General features: G+C 46.8%; 1 pseudogene; it reads right to left on the bottom strand.

Annotated features, from left to right (window-relative positions):
* LOC134132703 (ankyrin-3-like) overlaps nucleotides 1-20,318 on the bottom strand; it is a 20,567-nt pseudogene extending 249 nt beyond the window's left edge.
* Nucleotides 20,319-21,648: the final 1,330 nt, after the last annotated feature.

The following is a 21,648-nucleotide window of genomic DNA, read 5'->3' as shown; positions in this document are numbered from 1 at the left end:
GGAATCCTCCGCTATCCCTTCATCGTCTACCTCCATGTGTGTATATGAGTGAACCCCTACCAGAGCTCGGATATTGGGATTGGCCTTCTTGTCCAGCAGGAGCTTGGTGACTCTGTAGTGGCCAGCAGTGAGCAGCGACGTGCAGCGCTGTGAGGTAGTCCAGCGTGACGTCATCCACCGGCGCCTTGTGCTGCAGCAGCAGCTTCACGCACTCCACGTGGTCTCCCTGGGCCGACATGTGCAGCGGCGACAGGCCGTTCTGTGAGGAGGCGGGGGGAGATGCAGGGGGGGGGGGGGCACAAGAAGCCACGGCAAAGAGGTGAGGACGACATGACAGAGATGAGAAGAAGTGCAGAGAAATACTTCTTAAGGCCTGAGCTGAGGTCACAGCACACGGACGCTACCTTGGTTCTGGCTAAGATGGGAGCTCCTCTCTCCAGCAGAATTTCCAGTGCTGGGTCATGTCCACTCCTGGCTGCGCAGTGCAGGGGGGTCAGCCCGTCCTGCGCGTCAATCACACACAGACGTTCATTTACACAAGAGGGTATAATATTCAAATTTCACTGTTGTGATAAAAGAAAGGCTATTGACAAATGTAGATTCTATTAAAAAAGGACAGTTTACACCACTTTGCATCAGCTGTAAAGGAGCCAAAAATTCATATAATAAAAAAGAAGTCATGACCTATTATCTCAGTAAACTCCAAGGACCTGCTGGTTGGACATTTTAACTATTTTCTTAATGTTCCATATAGTCCTATAATATTCCTTCATTAGGAGACTCATATCTAAACAATGTAGATTGATAAATAGTAATACAGGTAAAAAAAAAAAATGTATTTTTGATTTAGGGAGTGCTGTCCCTTTAAAAAGTCATAACGGGGAAGCTATTGTCCAGACTTTAGAGTCTCACCCTGGTTTTAGCATCTATCTGACCCCCTCGGTCCAACAGCAGGGCCACCATGTTCGTGTTGCCTCTCTTGGAGGCCACATGCAGAGGCGTTATCCCATTCTGCCAGGGGAAAAAAAAGCAACGTTATGAGAACAAAACCATACCACAAATAGTATATGTCTGACAGGGATTTATTCAACCTGAAGCTAACTTCATGGACCAATCTCAGTGCAACCTGCATCTACGATTGTAGTCATGAAGGCTAAGATTAAAAGGGAAGGTAATATGATTTATATCAAAAACACAGCTTTGCAAACTTTCAAGTGGAAAGTTGTGTTTTAAGGTCTTGATTAGTGAAAATGGGGCCACACCCTGGCTGTGAAGTCCACTGCGGCTCCTCTGTTCAGCAGCAGCGTGGAGACATTCACGTTGCCGTAGTGAGCCGCGATGTGCAGAGGGGTGAAGCCACTCTGCTTGAGATGGACAAAGACAGAGAGGAAGGGAAGGAGAGAGTGAGAGGGAAAGGAAATGGGACCATGGGACAAAAAAAATGGAAGAAAATACAAAAATGTTGAGGAAAAAAGTAGAGTTGCAAAATAGGAGCAAAGTAAGATGAAATGAGATGAAAGACAGAAAAGAATAAACTGAACGCAAGAAAGAACGATCAATCTTTTCTGTGGCGGCTAGAAGACCTGACTCTACTGATGCAGTATAACACATGATGAAAAAATAAAAAACTACACACGAAGAAGCATCCAAAAATTAGCATACCCTCAAAATAGCACAGGCAATATATAATGCATGCCCATAACACTGCACTTCTACCACGCATGCTAAGAAAAACACATTCAAACACTACACAGTGATGTGAATCGGCTTGGACGGACAAATGGATATTTATATATATGTCTCATATATAAACAGGTATCTATACTACACAGTTAAGTGGGTGTAATCCTTACCTTCCCATTCTGATAGACATGGTGCAATTTAATTAAGAAACAGAGTTAACTTAAGGATCAACAACGTGTTTCAGAGAGAAAAAAACAATGCTGTCAATGTGCTATCAAGTACACATGCTGCAGGTTAAGCACAGAAAAAGCAGTTAATGACAAAACATAGAGTGTGATTGGTATGTGATTTCAGTCACTTATCTAAATCTGAACGGCTAATACATTTCAAAGAGAGAGATCATCATTCTCTGGGGGTCCGTTGGTACAGCACAATGTACTTTTTGCTCAGCCATGCAGGAGTGGGACAGAATTGTCAGCTGCATGCATTCATTTTAATAACACATGATTCTGACATTAAACGAGAGACGGTTCAGGAGAAAAGAGCTGAAAGATGGTCAGAAAAGGGACAAACTAAAGAACTAAATGAGGAGGTGATAGAGTCCGTATACCTCTGTTGTTCTATTCACCATCATCTGGTTGGGACGCATTGAGAGGGAGAGGGGAGAAGGGGGAGAAGGGGTGGGGTGGGGGGGGGGATTTAGGGTTGTTAGGGAAAACGGCTTACCACAAGATTCACATAAAAACACAGGATGACTTTGTTAAGGTCCCACAAACGGAAAAGGAAAAGACGTGGAGGCAAACAACCAAGTCCCCAGAGAGAGGCTCCTCCCATCAACATGATCACGATGCTAAATTGCAGGAAAGTAATTTAAAAAAACAACTACGGTCGATCCACTAGACGATCCATTCAGTCAAATGCATTATGACACACTTCCTGTCTCCCTCTCCCATCTTGAAAAACTGCCCTCTCCGTTCCTATTCCTTCCATCTTGGAACTCCGCCTCCACTACCACCCCCCCCCCCCATTCACTTCGCCCCCTTAGTCACCTTGGACTGGACGTCGGCGTTGTGGTCGTTCTGGAGCAGCAGCGCGGCCGACTTGGTGTCGTCTTTGCGGGCGGCGATGTGCAGAGCCGGGAGGCGGACCTTACCCTTGGTGTCGTGCTCCAGCAGCAGGGACACCACGGAGTTGTGGCCCTGCTGGAGGGCGATGGCCAGCGGGGTGAAGCCGTCCTGGAGGAGGCGGGGGAACCACAAGCGAGGGGAAGAATGAACACCAACCAGTTAAGAGCAGAGCAAAGGAAAGTAGGGCCATTCGTACCTCTGTTGCAATGCTTTGGTTCCCGTCATTTTCCAACATGTATCGCACCACCTCCAAGTGATTCTCCTGGGCCGCCATGTAGAGCGGAGTGAAGCCATTCTGGGGGGGGGGGGGGGCAGAGGCACACAGGTCGTACTTACGCACACATATGTCATGTATGATACCGCTCGGGGGCGTTGTTACGCACATTTTCAAACGTGCGACTTCGTTTGGGCGACTTCCCACCTGTGACTGAGAGTTGACGTCTGCTCCTCTCTTCACCAGTAGCCGCACCACTTCTTTCTGTCCGGCCAATGCGGCAATATGGAGGGCGGTGTTTCCTTTCTGCAGAGAAAGGAATGAAAAAGACTTGAAGCCACCAGGCGAGGGAGCATCCCGGGTGGCTTCAAAGGGAAGCAAGCTTGCATCCGTAAGTACAAAAGGCCAAATCCCTGTCAATCCAAGGACACGGGCAGCAGGGTGTCAGATTCCCTGCTGGTTGTTGATCCTCAGACATCCACACAGTCACATAACTGACAGCTTCGCCCCTTCCACTCACGCTCAAGCCTCCTTCTTCATCCCAGTGAAGATGGAGCGTCTAACCAGCACTGCGCACTGCGACTTGACGAAACCGAAAAACGAAAGACTGCGAGTGTATAAAAGTTCAAAGATTTAGTGTAACTTCATCCCTCTTCAATCGCCCTCGGCTCTGGCGCCGCCCTCGCACATCGAGTTTCACAGTTCAAGAGGGGTGACTTCCACTGCTTCCCTTCATCTCCCTCATCCCCCATCTGTCACCCAGCTATCAGTGTCACCTCTGCTCGGCTAAAGATCAAACTGCGATCTGCGTACGTCGGTAACGGTGAACGTGACGTGAATGTGTGCGTACCTTTGTGGGGGAGTTGACGGGCGCGCCTCTCTCCAACAGTTCCTCCACCAAATCCTTGTGGCCCTCCTTCGCTGCCAGGTGCAGTGCGTTCAGGCCGTTCTGGGGAGGGAAACATGGGGAGACGCCAACGTGAGGCCCTCGAGGGAGCAAGCGGCCCGTAACGGCGTGATTATGGCATCGCGGTGGTGCAATAATCACGTACGCACGCTACCACCAGAAGGCTTGATCCTTCATGAGGTGTCGAACAATACTGTATTCCACAGATGCTACCGATGTCGACATCTAGCCACTTAAACACAACAATGGTAGATGGACTGTACTTATTGGCAGCCATTCACACACTGATGGAAGGGGCTACCATACAAGGTGCCACCATCGCAACCATCTAATCATTCAGCCTCAGGCACCCTGCTCCATCACCGGAGAGGTACCGCATCAGTTGTATGGCTAATAACTAATTCTTTTCTTTTTTCCTCGATGCAGGTTTATGGTCCATGAGCCAGAGACACGCCTGGAGCAGCACAGGAAGGGGGGGGGGGACATTTCAAAGGGACAGGCAATCGCAGCACAGCTGATGTGCTCATACACAAAGGCATGCAGCAAACGAGACGGACACGTATGAACACACACAGAGACGGATGATTCACCTCGTCCTCCTCTTGGTCCATTCTAAGCCGGGTCTCTCTGGACCTCGGAGAGTATCTTTAAGCGTGACCTTGTTTTCTTTGTCTCCCTTTGCCTTTTTTAAATGGTGCTTTCAGCCCGGATTTTGAAGTGATGGGGCTCCAGCTGTCTACAGCGGCGCTCGTCTTCCTTCCTCTAACCCCTTATTGATTTAGATCCAAACTTCGGGGCTCGCTCTGCCTCCTAGCCCCCTTCCACCTTCGTGAGGCGCGTTCAAGAGCAGAACTGTGCGTCCCAGCTTCCACGGCTCTCCTGGCACTGATGCAAGAGACGAGCCGATGCGTTGCCCACTACCTTCCCTCGTGCACGTACGACACACAGATACGTAAACACGCGCTCCCTCCCTTTCTCGCACTCTCTCCCTCCCACTCTCTGTCCCTCTCTCCCAGTTGCTAAATACCAAACATCCAAAAGGGGTGTCGTGTTTCTGCACAGTCATAGAGGCTGGATGTAGAACACGAGACACGTCGAGAAAAACATGGATCACATTTAGAAGCCGAGGAAAATGTTAACATTTTAAAAAGGAAAGTGGGCGTGCAAGTGTGTCAGTGAGTGTCTGGTCATGTGGGTCGCAGACATGACTGTAAAAGGGCACAAATGAAATGCAAACTATTCCTAAAGAGTGAATAATAGACTTGTATTTTAACGGTGGGCCATATGGCAAACATATTTGATCTATATTTGTTATCTTCATACAGCATGTTTTGTGGTAATTCAATTCAGGTGAAAACTAATATATTAGTATATACAGTATATATATATATTATATAGCCATAATCATCAAAATTATATCAAATAAAGGCTTGACATATCTCACTTTGCATGTAATGAGTCTATAATATATTAGTTTCACCTTTTAAGTTCAATTACTGAAAGTAATGAGCTTTTGCACGATATTCTTATTTTTCGAGTTTGACCTGTACATAAAATGTTTGAAATAACAGGATAACTTTGTTAACTCTGTCTGTAATACGTTTTTTGGCACCATTAAGAATATAAGTGCACAATAAACATGAAGTTCAAATTAAATCATACAATAAAAATATATGTTTCTCATTTTCTGTAAAATGTGAGTCAGTTCATCATCAATTTACACGACGTAAATGTGAATCAGCATAACTGAGCCCGTCCAGGCCTTCAATTAAAAAGTTAGCTAGCTGTAGCACAAATGACATGAGTCATGCTATATGAGGAGCTATTTAATATATTTAATCTTGTTTGCAAACTTCTTGGGTTGATGTGAGGTTTCTATGCCCACGCTTTTAATGTAAACCGTACCATTGGACTTTTTACCGCGGTGCCGGCAGGCGAGGGATGAAACGCCCTCCCAATGTGAAGCTACAAGCTCTTTGCCGCGGTTTGAGCTCTGCAGAAAGTCGCTCCGGAAAACTCACTGACACGGCAACAATTGTGCAATCTTATCGTGGAGTTCAGATCACATTTCAATCGTTATATATTACAGGAGAGACCAGCGAAAGCCACCACGGACCCACGCGCGCACGCTCCCGGTCGCACAGAGCTGATCCAAATCTCCTTTGCGTCCAAGTGAAAGCCTCATTTAGCTAATGGACGTCCCCCCCCCGGCGCAGTGATCACCCGGTCGCTCCGAGTGCTTCCCGGCAGGAGGGATTCTGTTGAGCCGCGTCCAACGCAGATTAATAGTCATGTCCCTCTGACCGTCGACCTTTGTTATAATCACACGTGGTAATAAGTGGTCCCGTACATTTGGTGTCTTTGTTTTTATAGGCCAAAATGTCAATGAATGTTAGGGAGGGGGGGTGGGGGGGGGGGGAGAGAGCAAAATAATGCAGATGCGTGCAGATTAAAAGAGTAATATCACTCATGGCGGATTAGCGTTTGGGTAGATTAGAGGTGGGGAAGTCTTTCATTGTGAGGATGTGGAAACAAAAACCGCTCACATACACAGTTACACAAAGGCTCTGTGCGCTGACTTAAAACTGGGGGGTAAAGCCATCTGTCAACAAGGCGTTTCTGCCTCTCTGCCTCTCCTTGGACACCCCTCTGTCCGTGGCTCCAGGACGGCCCCGCTGCTGCTTTCCAGGATCTGACTCTTCGCGTCGCTCAAGATTCCCTGGTGACGTTCCAGCGTCTCTCGCTGCCTTACTGCCTTACGTGCAGATATTTGTCTTACGAATACCATAAAACACCATACAACAGCTATTACATTTCAATGAACCACAACAGTTAGCCCTAAGGGGAAGGTACACGCCTCCCTGCATCCAGAAGGCTTCTAGCAGCTCTTTCTCCAAAGCTACCCAAGCAGGAGCTGCAATGGCCAAACATATTTTACAACTACGTGTCCTTGCCATGAACCCCAAAAAAAGTACGTATCATCTATCAAGGAGGCAGCTAATGGAGGAGCAGAAGAACAAGTGACTGGGAAATACGGTCTAAGCTCATTACATTCACCGGATATGGAGTAAGGAACGTTAAAACTATGCAGTGATGAGGACCTCCTGTTTAAAACATCTTTGCAATCTTGAGTGTGCCAAAAACGGAAGCACATCGGACAGCTTGTGTGTGAAAGATGTTGTTCTCTTAAATGTTAACGAAGAAGCTTTCAGCACCGTGGTGAGTAACATAAACTGGGCCAAAGACAACTTTGTGTCTTGTGAAGACTATTATTGATCCGTGAACAAAACTCTCTTCTCTTGATTAATCCCCCACCACGGAGCTCAGGGCTCTGATGAATAGATCAGTGATAACACCGTGCTTATATTTATAAAACAGCTTCCTGACAAAACCCCAATTTGACAAACCTTCATTTTAAAGTCACAGCGGATTAATTGATCGTCGCTTTCAATTACAAGAGCAAACATTTTGGATTAATGCTATAATGTCCCGTCTGTCGGCGCTCTGACTCCGTTGACTGCTGACAGAACTACTACAGATAATGGCTCTATAATTCAGTGGAGTGCTTTTCCCTGACATGATTTTGATCCACTCATTTCCCGAGGAGCAATTTTGCTGCTAATCGCAGGCGACATGATACGTTAGAGTCATCACCCATCAGCCTCCAACCATCACTCTGGTGGTTCGTGGAAATTGGTACCTCCTCGGAATACCATTAGGGTTCAAACGGCAACACGTCTGGGGCACCTGCCCGAGAGCAACCCCCGTTTCTACCATTTCTGGTCTCTGTCAGCACGAAAGCACAACCAGCCGCCGGGAGGAATCTCAATGGGGAGCGAATCCCTCACACATTACATTGACTGTGTTCCAGGATACTGGCCACTAACACACAAACACACACACACACACACAGGGAGAGCATCGCAGAGGTATGTAGGAAAATGTCACTGGCATTTTTGGGCACATGAAAAGGGCTCATATGTGATCATCTGACAGATACTATGAAGGGCAGGACTCTCCTGTTGCAGTGAGGCAGAATGTGTGTGTCTGTCCGTGTGTATGAGAGAGAGAGAGAGAGAGAGAGAGAGAGAGAGAGAGAGAGAGAGAGAGAGAGAGAGAGAGAGAGAGAGAGACAGTGTGTGCGCTTTGTAGATCCCCAGCCCGACTGGGTCCACCTCGGTTGGTACACAAAACAAAACCCACGGTGCCCATGACAACAAATGGGTGGGCCGTTGCCACTTCCGGTCGGACAACCAATCACGGCGAGGTGTATAAATAGTTGCTATGACACTGAGAACTACAAAAGGCCAATGAGCCCCTTAAAGCCACCTTGTGACTAATGTGGAATCACATTGACATGGACAGGGCAGGCCGGGGGGGACAGGGTGGGGGGGGGGGGGGGCAGCTGTACAGACATCCCCCCCACCCCCCCACCCCCCCACTCTTCTGAGAAACGTGGGTCAGAGGGGCGGGGGTAAGAGCAGCTGTCCAGACGCGTCAAACACAGCCGGGTTTGGGGGGGGGGGGAAGAGGTGGGGAGGGACCGTAGAGGCGAGGGCTGATTTGACCTTGAGAAGCGCGGCCGCGTGGTGCTGCAGTGACGCAGCGCTGTGAAGGTTGGATTCAGCAGCTTTGGCAGCTCGCACCTCCGAACACAGTAAGAGTAGAGTAGTGGAATTGGATATTTGCTGCTAGATTATGTCAAACGTATGAACTTCAAATAAGACAAATGGTTGTAAAACTGCTGTATTGCACATAAATGCTATCATCTGTGTGACAAGGTCTAGACTTTAACTGATGACAAGTCAAGACGATCCTGTATTGTGTTCTAATAAATTGTTGTTGCAGGATACACAGAGGACGGCCTCAACGTGTCCTCACCTGGTTACAGGTGCTGATGTCCACTCCGTTTTTCAGGAAGTCGAGGACTTTGTCGATGTTCCCCGCTCTGGCAGCTCGCAGGAAACTGGTGTTACTGTCAGACTGGAGGGAGGAACACAGAAAGGAGGCTGGTATTAGGAACAGGAATAAATAAATGTTTGGAATTTTAGTTTCATTCATTCCAGTTTTCCTCAGATACTTACTGAGGAGGTGGAATCTTAAAAAGGGTTAGGAGAAGTTCGCATTATTATTATATATTAATATACACTTTGATTTCCATATAATATATGAATGCAATTTTAAATCCAAGACCTACACAATAGAAATAGAAATAATTTCAATATATGCACAGTGTTGTTTTTCATTATTTGCAAAGTGTGTTGATTTAGACAGCTGGAAGTAGCTTGTGTCTGTTTGAACACAGAGGGTTGACATTGATTTGTGGTTTCGTGGAAGTAAGACTTCCTGCTCTATTCAATACTTTGTGTGATTGGACTATTCTAAATATTCACCACCAGACATGGGCTGAACATGCAGCTGCAATACACACACACACACACACACGTTAAGCTGCATGTGCACTACATGTATGTACATGTACTCACAATTTTAATTGAACATTTAGGCAGGACACGCTCCAGTTGAAGAGTAATCAAAGCTTTTATATCAAAGCTCACTGTAACAGTACAGTAACATCACACAAAATATAGACACATTTTTATATAAATATACACAGTACAGTACAGACAATATTTGTATATGGATCGACAATTGTGTTAGACCATTGTCACACTACCTTTGCACAGGACTACTGGCTGTATTGATTGGAGAGAGTGGTTTTAACAAGGTTTTAATCACGGTTTAGTGACGTTAAGACGGCAATGTGTCACTCAATCACGTCTGGGTGTTAACTCGTGAGATCAGCACAATCAAACGCATCATCACATATCCGGGCTGGGGCCCCACCCCAGTGCCGGACCAGAGGATCAAACTCGTGCACACACACACACACACACACACACACACCAGCAGCAAAGAGATGAATACTATATGCTTCTTTAAACAAAGTGGACCTCTTATTCCTTTATTTTTAAACTAACCCATAGCTTTAGATTACTAACCCATAGCATTATATTTTATTTTATTCCTATGTTGTACTATGTTGTCTTGTTGTCCAATGTCTAAATGTCTGTCATGCACCAACCGCCGAGTCAAATTCCTCGTATGTCCGACATATTATGGCAATAAATGTTTCCTGATTCCTGTCAATGTGAGGGTTTAAATAGACGTCACTCACGGTTTTGTTTGTTCGATCGACAGGCCTTGAATGTTGGTGCGTTGCCCATGGTTACCATCTGAATTGGTTCGATAGCTCACCAGCTGAGCTGTACCTCGTCTCACTGCACAGCGTTCTGTTGTCCAATCCTTTCCTGCTCACTTTCTTCACGTTGGTTCTGATCAATCAATCATTAGATCTGTCCATGACTTCTGCCTGATCTCACTTAGTTAGTCCCTCTCTGTGTCCCTCTCTGTGGCTCCTAAGTCTTTGATACCTCTGAAAAACAGTGTGTCTATATTGCGAGGTGTTTTTTCACTGTGACACGTCTGCTATCCCTGTCTCCTTGGTCACTCGGACCAAGATGATGCACACGAACATGAGATTGGACTGATTGAGAAGCAGCTGTAATCTCTGTGTCTGTAAAGCATATGACTCACAGTCGGTCATGTAATGGACACTGGATTATACGCTGTACACTGTACGACTCACTGTCAGATATTTCTCATCAACAACTGCAAATTATTTGTACACCAGGTCATTAATGGTATTTTCTTTTACGTTCTCATGGTTTCCATGAACACTGTTACCAACTGGCGTTTTAGCAATATTAAACATTTCTTGTTGCACATATGGTTGTGATGCTCCATCACCACACTATGCTCCCTTATATAAAAAAGAAGGCAGACGGCCAAGATCTATGAAACTAAGCAACTCCCACCAAAATAATCTGGGATGGTAAATGTGAGTACAAAATGTATATTTTAGATTTGGGTCTGTATCCTTGTTATTGGTCACTTGTGCAACAGACGGTCACTTTAATCTTTAACATGAAACAGAAGAAAATAGACTTGAGGTCGAATTAAATTACATTTTGAAAACCACAGACTTTGGCTCCACTTCGTCCGAAACCTTCTTTTCTTCAATCTCCATGACTTTTTCCTATACCATCATATGGTTTAATCTCAAATATTTCCCCAAAAGGTCCTTCCATGCAAAACCTGATACCACCGGCATGAGAGTCCCTCCCCTCAGCCTGAGCCATCATCATCCATCAAATGATAAAAGATCTGGAAGGACAGCAAACAGCAGCAGACTGGATCCACATCTGGGCAATCCCTGCCCCCAGGACACCCCGTCTCCCCCCCCCCGTCTCCCTCTCTTACAATGGCGCAAAGCCCTACCACCAACGTGTACTCTTAACCCTACGAGAGCATGTGAAAAAGGTTGAAAAAGGATTGTGTGCCTTTTACCTGCCGCCTTCGCTCGGCTTTCTCTCGGTGCCGGCGCCTCCTCTCCCGGGCTTTCTGCAGAGCTCTGTACTCCGGGTTTGCCTCGAGCTCCCGGGCTTTCTTCAGGTGTGCCGCAGCGTGGGCCATGACTTCACCCCTCTTGCCCTTCCTCTGCTAAAGGTGCTAAAGTTTCCCTCTGCTGACTTTTCTGTCTTTGATGATCACTCGCAGATGGCAATTCAAGTTTGTTTGACCTCATGAAAACGAAACTGGAAAAACGTAAAAGTTATACCATAAAATGACTATCCGGGATTTCAGGTGTTCTTAATCGTTGAGAAAATGGCCGGAAACTGAAAAATCCGCAATACCCTAAATTGGCCAAGAAAATGAATCCAGTTCAGTCTTCAAAAGGAGCATCAGCTCGTTGTCCCTCTGCATCAAGCCAGAAAGTAGCTGCTAGATGGTTCCATCCAGTTCACCCGGAGGTCCACGCGTCCTAAATGCAGATCCAAAATCAGCCATTCACACAAGACACGGACTGCAAAGAGCCGCTGAATGATGAGAACCCATCCGCTTCCGACACACACACACACACACACACACGCTGGGAATGACCCAGTCCAGATGTAAATGAAAATCCTACTCCATGTGAACAGATGTGGCAACATGGCATGTTGATGTGTGAGTGTGTGTGTGTGTGTCTGTGTGTGAGCATGTGCACGTGCACGTGCACGTGTGTATGTGTGTATGTGAGTCACGGCAAAGTGTTTATTGTGTAAGGGGTTTAGGGAGCCTGCATGCCACAAAGCCAGCTGACAGCCAGCTACTCTCCTGCTGAAAGAATACACTTTGTCCTGAGGGAAAAGATGGGCACATGAGGAGAGGGAAAGGTTCACAGGGGGGAAAGTGTGGGGTAATGTAATGACCCGGTGTTGGTGTCCCCCCCCCCCCCCCCCTCTGTGGTTGGATCTGTAACAGAGATATTATCAGCTGTGAGCCAGATGTTACCGGCTGCAGGTGCAGGCTGTGTCACCAAAACAAAGAGAAGATCTGATAGATCAGGTAAATGTTGCTCCACTATATGGTTTGCTGCTAAAAGAATGCTCTGAATCCCGTAGACTTCTCCTTTAAGTACCATCATACGTAGGAAGTCAAAGGCTACACTTTTTGGGAGGATTTATCAGAGGATTGGAGCACTTGTGGTCACGACAGCAGAGATGACACAACACACCACAACGATCGCTCCCAGTCAGCTGCAAGTCACACTCACCCCGTGCACGGCAGGGAAGTGTGACTGTGTGACTGCTGTCTCATGGAATGGACTCAGACAGCCAATGCTTCAGTGTGTGTGTGTGTGTCCACTACCAACAGACAGGTGTCCCGGTTTCCCCTCTGTCAGTGCAGCCAAATTTAATGTCAGGACTTTGACATTTCAGCACCAGGGACAGCGGCACTATCTCACACCTCTGTTTCTGTTCATGCATTTTAGCCTGATGTGTTTTCACCAGCTCAGTCAACAACAATAACAACATGACTGAGCGACGTGTCTTTGGGGAAGTGAGTGGGACAGATGTGCGTAACGCTGTGTGACACCGCTCTGCACCGCACACGCCACTCACTTCCGGAACGGGGCTGTTAGCGCGTCCTCTGCTCCTCTAGCACCCTCTGCTGGTGCAACGGAGAATAAAGGAAAGGAGATCGGATTCAATAGATGGAAGAAATAATAGAATAGTTCTATTTAGTGGATACCTGTAAAATGTATTGAGCGACTTTCTGATTACCAAGCACAGCAAAAGATAAAAGGAGAGAAAAGTGCCAATGAAATGATAACTTTGAGCTTTTCATCTTACTTCCTACACAAATTATGATCTATATCCTTATTGTACAACTCATCAAGTCCTGAAAATGTAGAAAACCTTTGAAATGCATGCAAATCTACTCTACTAAAAGTATTACTACTAGAGTTTCAACTATAACAGACAAAATCCATACGCCTATCGATCAGCGCTGAAACAGTGTTATTCCAGTAATGTTGTGATTACTGTGTGTGCGTGTGTTTGTGCGCACAGTATGTCTTTATTAATATTATTATACTAACTTTTTAGTCTATGCATTAGCAACAGCAGATCAATGACCTGCATTGATCCATCACTCATACAAGATAATGAGGAATAGGAGAATACATTATACCGAATAAGTGAATGTGTTGGTGTGTGTGTGTGTGTGTGTGTGTGTGTGTCCATTTGGGGGTCAGATAACATGGAGAGCGCTCCAGAGAGCTGATGGGGTCTCTTGTTTCTATTGTCTTAGTGGACTTCATCAAGGGGAGGGGTTAATGGTCTGCTTTTCATTCAATAGATCCAAAGGCTTTTATAGGGTCTCATTAGGACTTTATGACGGACAGAGACACTTGTCCTGTAATGTTCACAGCTTTATTGAAATGTTTGGTCCCCACCCACATTCCACAAGGACAAGCCCTTCCCTAGTTCAGGTTTTTAGGGCGAATGATTTAATCTGAGATGTACTTTCCAAAGGATGGCAGCCTTCTTATAGTGGTCTCAGAAATAATAACCATGTTCATGAGAAAAATGATCATTTTATTTGAATGTTGCTATACCTGTTGTATATATAGATGGATTAATATTACAGATTCATTGGATATGGTGGAGAGTGTCAAATCAATGCTGACTCTTTAAATTTTGAAGATTTTGTTTCAAATAACTAAATAAATGTAGTGCAGTGTCTAAACACATGGGACTACATGTGGCTCTATTACACTTTACCTCCATGAGTACAACATTCTACAAAATTTGGGTAAATAAATGACGGACCCCGGTCCAAGGCCCCGGACTGCTCATCTTTTGCTCTAACTCGTGTCTGTGCTCCGTGGAACCTCTGACTTATTTGTTTTTCGCTGGTATTTCTATAGTGGTTATCGCAGGTGTTGTTGTTGTTTATCGTTTGTCTGCGTGCTAATGGCGCCTCGGTGCTGACTCGTGGAGTTCTGCCAGTGATGATTGCCTGGCAGCCTGTAATGCTTCGAGGATCTTTCTGATTCAGAGGACTCATTTAGATTTCTAGAAGCCCATGCATTTTTTATGCCCCAATCCCCCATCTGAGAAACGCTAGTTTGCATTTGTAAATACATCTGTTGGGTCTAAGCCACGCTTTAGGCTTCTGTTAACCTGGTAAGTGAGTGTGTAAATAAGGCCTAAATCCAGCAAAACCAAACAAAACAACCACTGGACTATGCAGGAAATACAATGAAAGACAATGAGAGCAGAGTCTCACGAGCTCCAATACATGTTATTTTCCTTAAAAAGTTCAGGTTGGAATACTTGAGTTAGCTGAAATGTTACAGAGATGTCAAGGCATTCAAAATCCGCCACTTGGCATTTCAGTCCGTGATCGGATTAAACAAAGAAAACCATCACATTTTGATGATGTTCATGCTCGGAGGGGTTTGTTGGAGCTTTGGAGGAGTCGAGGCTAATGGCTCCCATTTGCTTCCCAGCTTTTAGCTTGGCTAATGAACTCAGGTTCCACCTCCATGCCAACACACGGATATTCTAATGGCGTGATCACAAGTTAAGTTCAATACGCTTGTAAATGTTTTCAGCTCATCACACTCAAGTGAATAAACACACACACACACACACTGCTCATCCTCTCTGTCGTGGATGTGATTGCAAACGGCAGCTGAGCCCCACATCTCATGTTCTTAAGTTCTAAATCTAATTCCACTTGAAGAGATGCTGCAACGGCTCGATTTTCCCGTCGACGTGACGTGTTCGTTGCTTGTAAAGAGCAAAACAAAAAACTCCGAGCAGGGACAGGAGCGTCTCCACTCGGCGTACCATCTAAATGTCAAGTCATGTTGTGTCTTTCACTGCTTCAGAAAGGTCAGAGGCATAAATCGCGCAGCACGAATACGGTCTCCCGTTCCTCACGAAACCCAATCACACAGAGACAAATCTAATAGGGAGCGGACGAAGCAGGCCGCTCGAACCGCACCCAGCCATCGCGAGCAATGGCACCGAGACGCCGGTGTGGGCGGGACAGAGGAGAGAAGGAGACGGGACGCGCATCATAACTGTGATGCAGTCACGTGACTCGACCCGCAGAGAGTCAGACGACCGGAGGGAGGGAGCGAGGCCAGAAGACATCGCCCTGCACCGAGCGCAGTCCCCCCCTTCCTCAGCCCCCCTCCCCCACCCCGAACACACACATTAACTGATTGCTTTTTACTACAATTTTCAGAAATGCGAGGTAAGCAGCCGATCACCTCGAGAACTTCGGCATCTATTGACGGCGGGTTAAACAAGTCCAGGTTCCAGTCACTATGTGAACAGCCCGCCATACTGTTCAACGCCCCCTCCCTCGCTCTATGAAGCGCTGCCCCAGTCCCTCGGGGACGTTTCATTCCGTTTCTCGGGCTGTGCGACCCGGTGAGATGCAGACACGGTACACCACAAACGGCAAATGGCTCTTTAGCTAAATTGAGCAAAAGTCAAACTGAATGTGGGACTGTCGTGAATCTCCGGAGGGCGCATCACAGAGAGCCACAGCCCCGGGCCCCCGGGCTGCTGCGTGCATCCGCTGGAGGAGCACACTTCCTGTTTCACCCACGGTGGCCCTCGCGCCTATGAAGCGCCGTGCAGAGATGGATCTCATCCGGCGGCCACTGAGGCAGAAACGATGAATAATGAAGAGTGTGACCTAAAATTTGCACCAGAATGCGGAGTGATGCTGTCAGAGGCAGGGGAGGGAGAGGGGGAGAAAGAGGGAGAGAGAGAGAGAGCAATAACCCGGTAGTAAAGAGACAGAATGATCCGCGACAAACAGCAGTGACACTTTTATCGCGATGATGCCGTGATAAAAGTGACCCAAATCCCACAATGTTTGATACGCGCACACATTGAGAAGTGGTTTGAAACCGCGTGGGGATGGAAAAACTGCACGGCAGCATCTTCTGCCAGCGTCTCTGCTTTGGTGCTATTTTCCGACTGCGCTGCGGAGAGCTCGGACGCGCTTTCCTGCGAGCGCAACCTTCACGTCCTCTGACCCAAACGGGGCGAGGACGTGAAGGTTGGAGAGCAGCTGAAAGCACATTCGCATCAAGGTGTTTGAGCTGCTGCTTCTGAGAAGTCTATTGATCAGCCACCACACCCTCCTGTCCTCCTGCCCCCTCCACTCTCTGACGGGAAACACAGTTACAAGGCCGTAATGAATAATTAACGTCTAAAGGCCTCCCACTGCCCCCCCCCCCGGTCCAAAAAAACAGCTGCCCTCTGTGTGGAGCCCAGGATCCTCCTACGTCCTTCTTGCACCGAGGAGGCCTTTCACTAACAGCTTGTATTCATTCTGTCCCGCAGCAAAGGCCTCTATGAATTGAGTCTTGTTCTTTTTCAATGTTTGTTTTGTCCCTCTTTGGCTCTTTGGCTCTTTGGCGCTCTTCTAATGACGATGGCGCATCGGCTCAAACGGAGAAACCGACGCAGCGATGGCGCTGATGACTAATTATGACTCGTCCAGTGACGCAATCTCCGGCCGTCACGGTGCAATAGGGCAGGTGGGGAGATGGTGGGCTGCACCGACTAGTTATGGAGGTATCCCATGAAGGGGGCAAGCATAACGTGTGAGCAAATATAGTCATGCTGAGGGTTATTTAGGGGGGGATTAAAAATACTTCTTAAAGCAGAAATGCCAAGAATTTGCTGGTTCCTGTGACCTAAATGTGAGGATATGTATCTTTTCTCAGCTATATATCATTGCACATTCAATATGATTGGCTCTTGGAACTGAGAATTGAAAAAAAAACGGATATTTGAGGGACAACTGAGGAACATATAATAGAAAATCTGAATAAAGAAAACAATCATTTGACTGTTACACTGTAATGCTTTAGCTTCATCATATTAACATCCTGAATGTATTCTTCAAACACATTTCATAAACACTTCCTTCTGCTTCTCTCTCTCTTAGTTAGAGACAGATTGAGCTCCAGCTCGGACAGCTCGATGGAGTAGCAGCATGGGGCTCAGCCAAGTGTCAATTATTATATCAGTTCGTCAGTACAAAAAAAAACAACAGTTTTCCTAAACTCTGTAACCATCAGACGAGGGAATGGAGGGGTTAACTTCACAGCTCTCTGACCAGAGGGCTCTAACAGCTCCAGTAAATAGCGCGATGTCATGATGTACGTGTGGTCGTGTTCCGGTGTTTGCACATGTAGGCACCCCGAAAAACTGCACCCAAGGAAACCCATATTGGTCAAACACTCATATTGGACATCACGGATTTAAGGACAGCTACTATACATCTGTGTGTGTGTGTGTGTGTGTGTGTGTGTGTGTGTGTGTGTGTGTGTGTGTGTGTGTGTGTGGCTGTTTGGAGGTAATGTAATGAAGGACATGGCTCCATTAGGACTCCCTTCCTGTAGAATCCCATCATACCACTCCCAGCAGACGGAGGCAGAGGCAGGAGAGACACAGAGAGAAGAGACGAGATGAAAAGGGATCGGCCCACAAAGCCGGGTATGGAACGGGTCAAATTGTCTGCTCCTAAACGAGAGACTGGGATAGTTAAGACATTTGTGTAGGATTCAAGCTCATCTCTGAGAGCTTCTCTCCAAAGAGATAATCAGCAAGTCTCAACTTAAGGGGTGAACGATTTTGATTACAAATATCAGACTGCGGGGGGACATGAAATCTGGGGTTCAATAATGACGCAGTCTCTTTAGTGTTGGGATGGAGGGAGGAGACCAGGGACACGGGTTCAGTGGGCACATGGAGGGGGGGGGCAGTCGCAGCCTTTTTAGACCCCTTTGAGTCCACTTGTCCTTTATCTTTTTTTTCCCGCACAGTCATAGCTGTGTTGTTGCTGTACTCAGCACAAGCTAAACATTAAGTGGTAGCAGGTGCATTGTGTTTTAAGTTTCACTTACGGATCTGTCCTCCATTACAGAGCCTCCGCCTGCTTACAGAATCACTTCCTTAAACCACAACAAAGCATTGGCATCAAGACATGAAGCGGCGCTAAATGTCTCACTGACAAAACTATACACCAGCATGCCGTTAAATGTAATTTGTTACCGAAATTACAAACAGATTGCTGTGAACAATTTTTCATTGGGAGGTATTTGAGAGAGACACGGGTAAGAAAAAAAAAGTATCTGCGGGGCTAGATGCAACCACACACTAGGAAAAATAAAGATTAACTCCACCCATTGAGTACAAAAGCTAGCATTACCTTAAAAGGGAGTAAAAACGGGTGCAATTTAAAGGTACATTTGAACCGTGCGGACGAAGCAGTGGGATACTGGTGGATGCATACCGTCCTTCATCTCCACTTGTCATCATCAGCAGAGCTACAGGGGACAAAATGTGCATCCCTGCAGTGATGGAGTAGTATTCTTCTGCACCACCCAGGAGCCTCTGGGAGCACAAGTACCCCAAGTGTGTATCTGTGAAATGTATCGGTTTGATTGTAAAAGTGTGCAGCGAATTAAGTGTGACTTCTCTTAACAGTCTAGCCTCTAAAAACATTGAGCTTGAGTGGGCAAATAAAGGAGAGGTCCTTTTTGTAATTTCATGATTGGTCCGCTCTAAAAGTGAGCAACTGCTTTTTCTGCCTTCTATAAAGACACCAAATAAAGGACATGAATGACAACAGTTTGAACTGGGAAAAAAACAAACAACTGACGATTGCATCCAAGTGTGTGAGCTCAAAGGCCCCACCCTAAGCGTGCAACACTCAAGTGTGTGTCTAATATGTGCGTGCACTAGTGTGTGTACATGTAGCACAACAGTCCATTACTGAAATCACATTAGCCTGAGAGAGAGAGAGAGAGAGAGACAGGAAAGGACCATCCATCTCCTGACTAACACACACACACATTACACAATCACATGTATAGACGGGCGGCACAACACATTCATAGGCTTTCTATACGTTATGTATTCATGATAACCGAATTTTTTTTTGAGGTCAAGAAAAAGGAGAAGACAGCAGGAAGCTGCGTGGCAATATCTGAATTTCAGTCGAGACAATAAGCCCAACCGCGGCTAGAAAGTACACAATTCTGCCTGCTAACACAACTCGCAACTAAACAAACCACCTTGCCATATGCCCTGGCCCATGTGGACAGCGCGGAGAGGCCTGTGAAGTTGTAAACACGGCTCCCTGCAGCCTGTCGTGGTGACAGCTGTGGCCTACGCGCTCCACGGTCTAACGCAGACACAATCGGCTCCGTTGCCGATGTTAAGAGACCTACGCGACTTCATGCGGCATCCGATGAGACGCGTTAGATCGGCGGGCTCCGAGGGGCGACAACAGCCCGGCAACGCCCCCCCCCCCCCCCCCCCCCCGTTCCACCCCGTCCCCCCTCCCTCAAAGCCGCCGCTGCTGCGCCCCGAGGGGCCGCCCAGCATCAGCGGCCGACTGGCCGGGCCCGTCCGATGCGGGAGAGCGGGGCTGCGGACGGACACCCACCTGCCGTATGCGGCTCTGGTGCAGCGGCGGTTGAGGTCCACCCTCCGGGGACGTGTTGCTCGAAGAGGCCATTTTCAAGTCCCGGTCGGAGCTGCCGCCGCCGCCGCTCCTGGAGAGGCTTCCTTCGGGGCTGCTTGACATTCTGTCCCGGGCAGTGCTGCAGGAGGCGATGCGGTCAGTTGGGGGGGGGGGGGGGTTGGGTCCTTGTGCCGGCGCAAGGTGGATCTCTTGCGGCGACAGCGGGGTAGAGGGGCGGCACTCAGAATGCACAAGGCTCGGCGGGGCCCGGCATGATTCCGCAGCGTCACACACACAGTCCTGTTTATGAAACGTGACCAAATGCAGCGCTGTAATTCTTCCCGACGGCTCAACCAGAAACGAGCGCTCCCTTCTGCGCTCAAGGGATGCTCGATGTGGCGTGCCGCTGTAGCCTGCGCGCGCGCTCTTGTCTGTATATGTGTGTGGTGACGCGGGCGCGCTTCATGTGCGCTTCCCCGAAACTCCGCAGCGTCGACGCCGCCTTCACGGACGCTCGGAAACTTCGCAACGTGTCTTCGCTATTAGGGAGAACACTGAAAACAACAGAAGGATTTGTCACTCAAGTGGCTGAAATGCGATTTGCACCGAACGGAATAAGATTTTTTATGCTTTATTGATCGTATGTGACAGCTAAAGGGTTACAACTTTTTGCTTCTACTTGACTCCATACCGCTTTAAACAGCGACCACAATACTCAATAATAATATAATAATACAATAGCACATTTATTCATTTTGCTAAAATAAAGAATAGTAGCTTCACTCTACTTGATCACTAAAATGATATAACATAATGAAGACCTATTACAAACCATTTTGTAATAGGTCACCATCATTTCTTTCCAAGGGCGCGTGAATGCATCATCAAGAAGGATTGCGCTTCTCTGTTTGGGATTTATGAGTCCCCCCCCCCGACCCCCGACCCCCTTTAGGTCCTCAAGGAGCCTCACATTGAAGGGGGGTTGACACGGGAGAATCAATAATATCTTGGAGACATTAGAAAAACAAAGGCTGGACTCGAGTGAAGGAAGAGAAAAAAAACGTGTCACTCTTAAGAGACTTGATGATATTGCTTTTGATATTTATTTTTATACCTAAATGGTAAAATAAAAGATGAAAGTCGACATGATGGGCAGCATGTTAAGTGTCAAAGGTTTTTGCTCATTGCTCAATGTGTTTATCAGTGAAGCTTCCGTTGTTAATTGGGCGTGGTCATTTTCTAGACAAATCTGGATTTCATCAAATTCCAATTCAAAATAAGGAACTTTGGCCTCCGCTTCTTTTTTAACACAATAACAAACCTGCAGAAGATAAAAGGGAAGAGAAGGACTTGCTTTAGATGATTTTGGACTTTAATATTTCTGCCAGACTCGCATTAGTCAGCATCCAAAACCCAATATACTGAACCTTTTGTTAATATGACTTAATGAGGCGATATTTTGACATTTGGAATAACGTCAAATAGCATTTACTCTGGACACATCATTTCATCAAGCCCACAAGCATTGTGGTCAAGACCGATGTGCTTTTGAAATGGTTAAAACAGGAATATTAGATGCAAATCATTTATCTCACCACAGGGCCTTGCTTGTCATCTGATGGATATTTTTTTGGGTGGGGGGGGGGGGGTCTCTGTGTCACTGAGGGTCCCAGGATACAGGATGTGTACAGATTGTAAAGCCCTCTGAGCTAAATATGGGATTTGGGGCTGAATAAAAGAAATTTAATAGAAAATGAAATACTTTTAATTTAATTATCCATATGCAGCCCTCTGCTTCCACGGCATGGCATCACACT

Source organism: Pungitius pungitius, chromosome 9 (genome assembly GCF_949316345.1).
Source record: "Pungitius pungitius chromosome 9, fPunPun2.1, whole genome shotgun sequence".
Lineage (NCBI taxonomy): Eukaryota > Metazoa > Chordata > Actinopteri > Perciformes > Gasterosteidae > Pungitius > Pungitius pungitius.
This window is presented reverse-complemented; position numbering and strand designations above follow the sequence as displayed.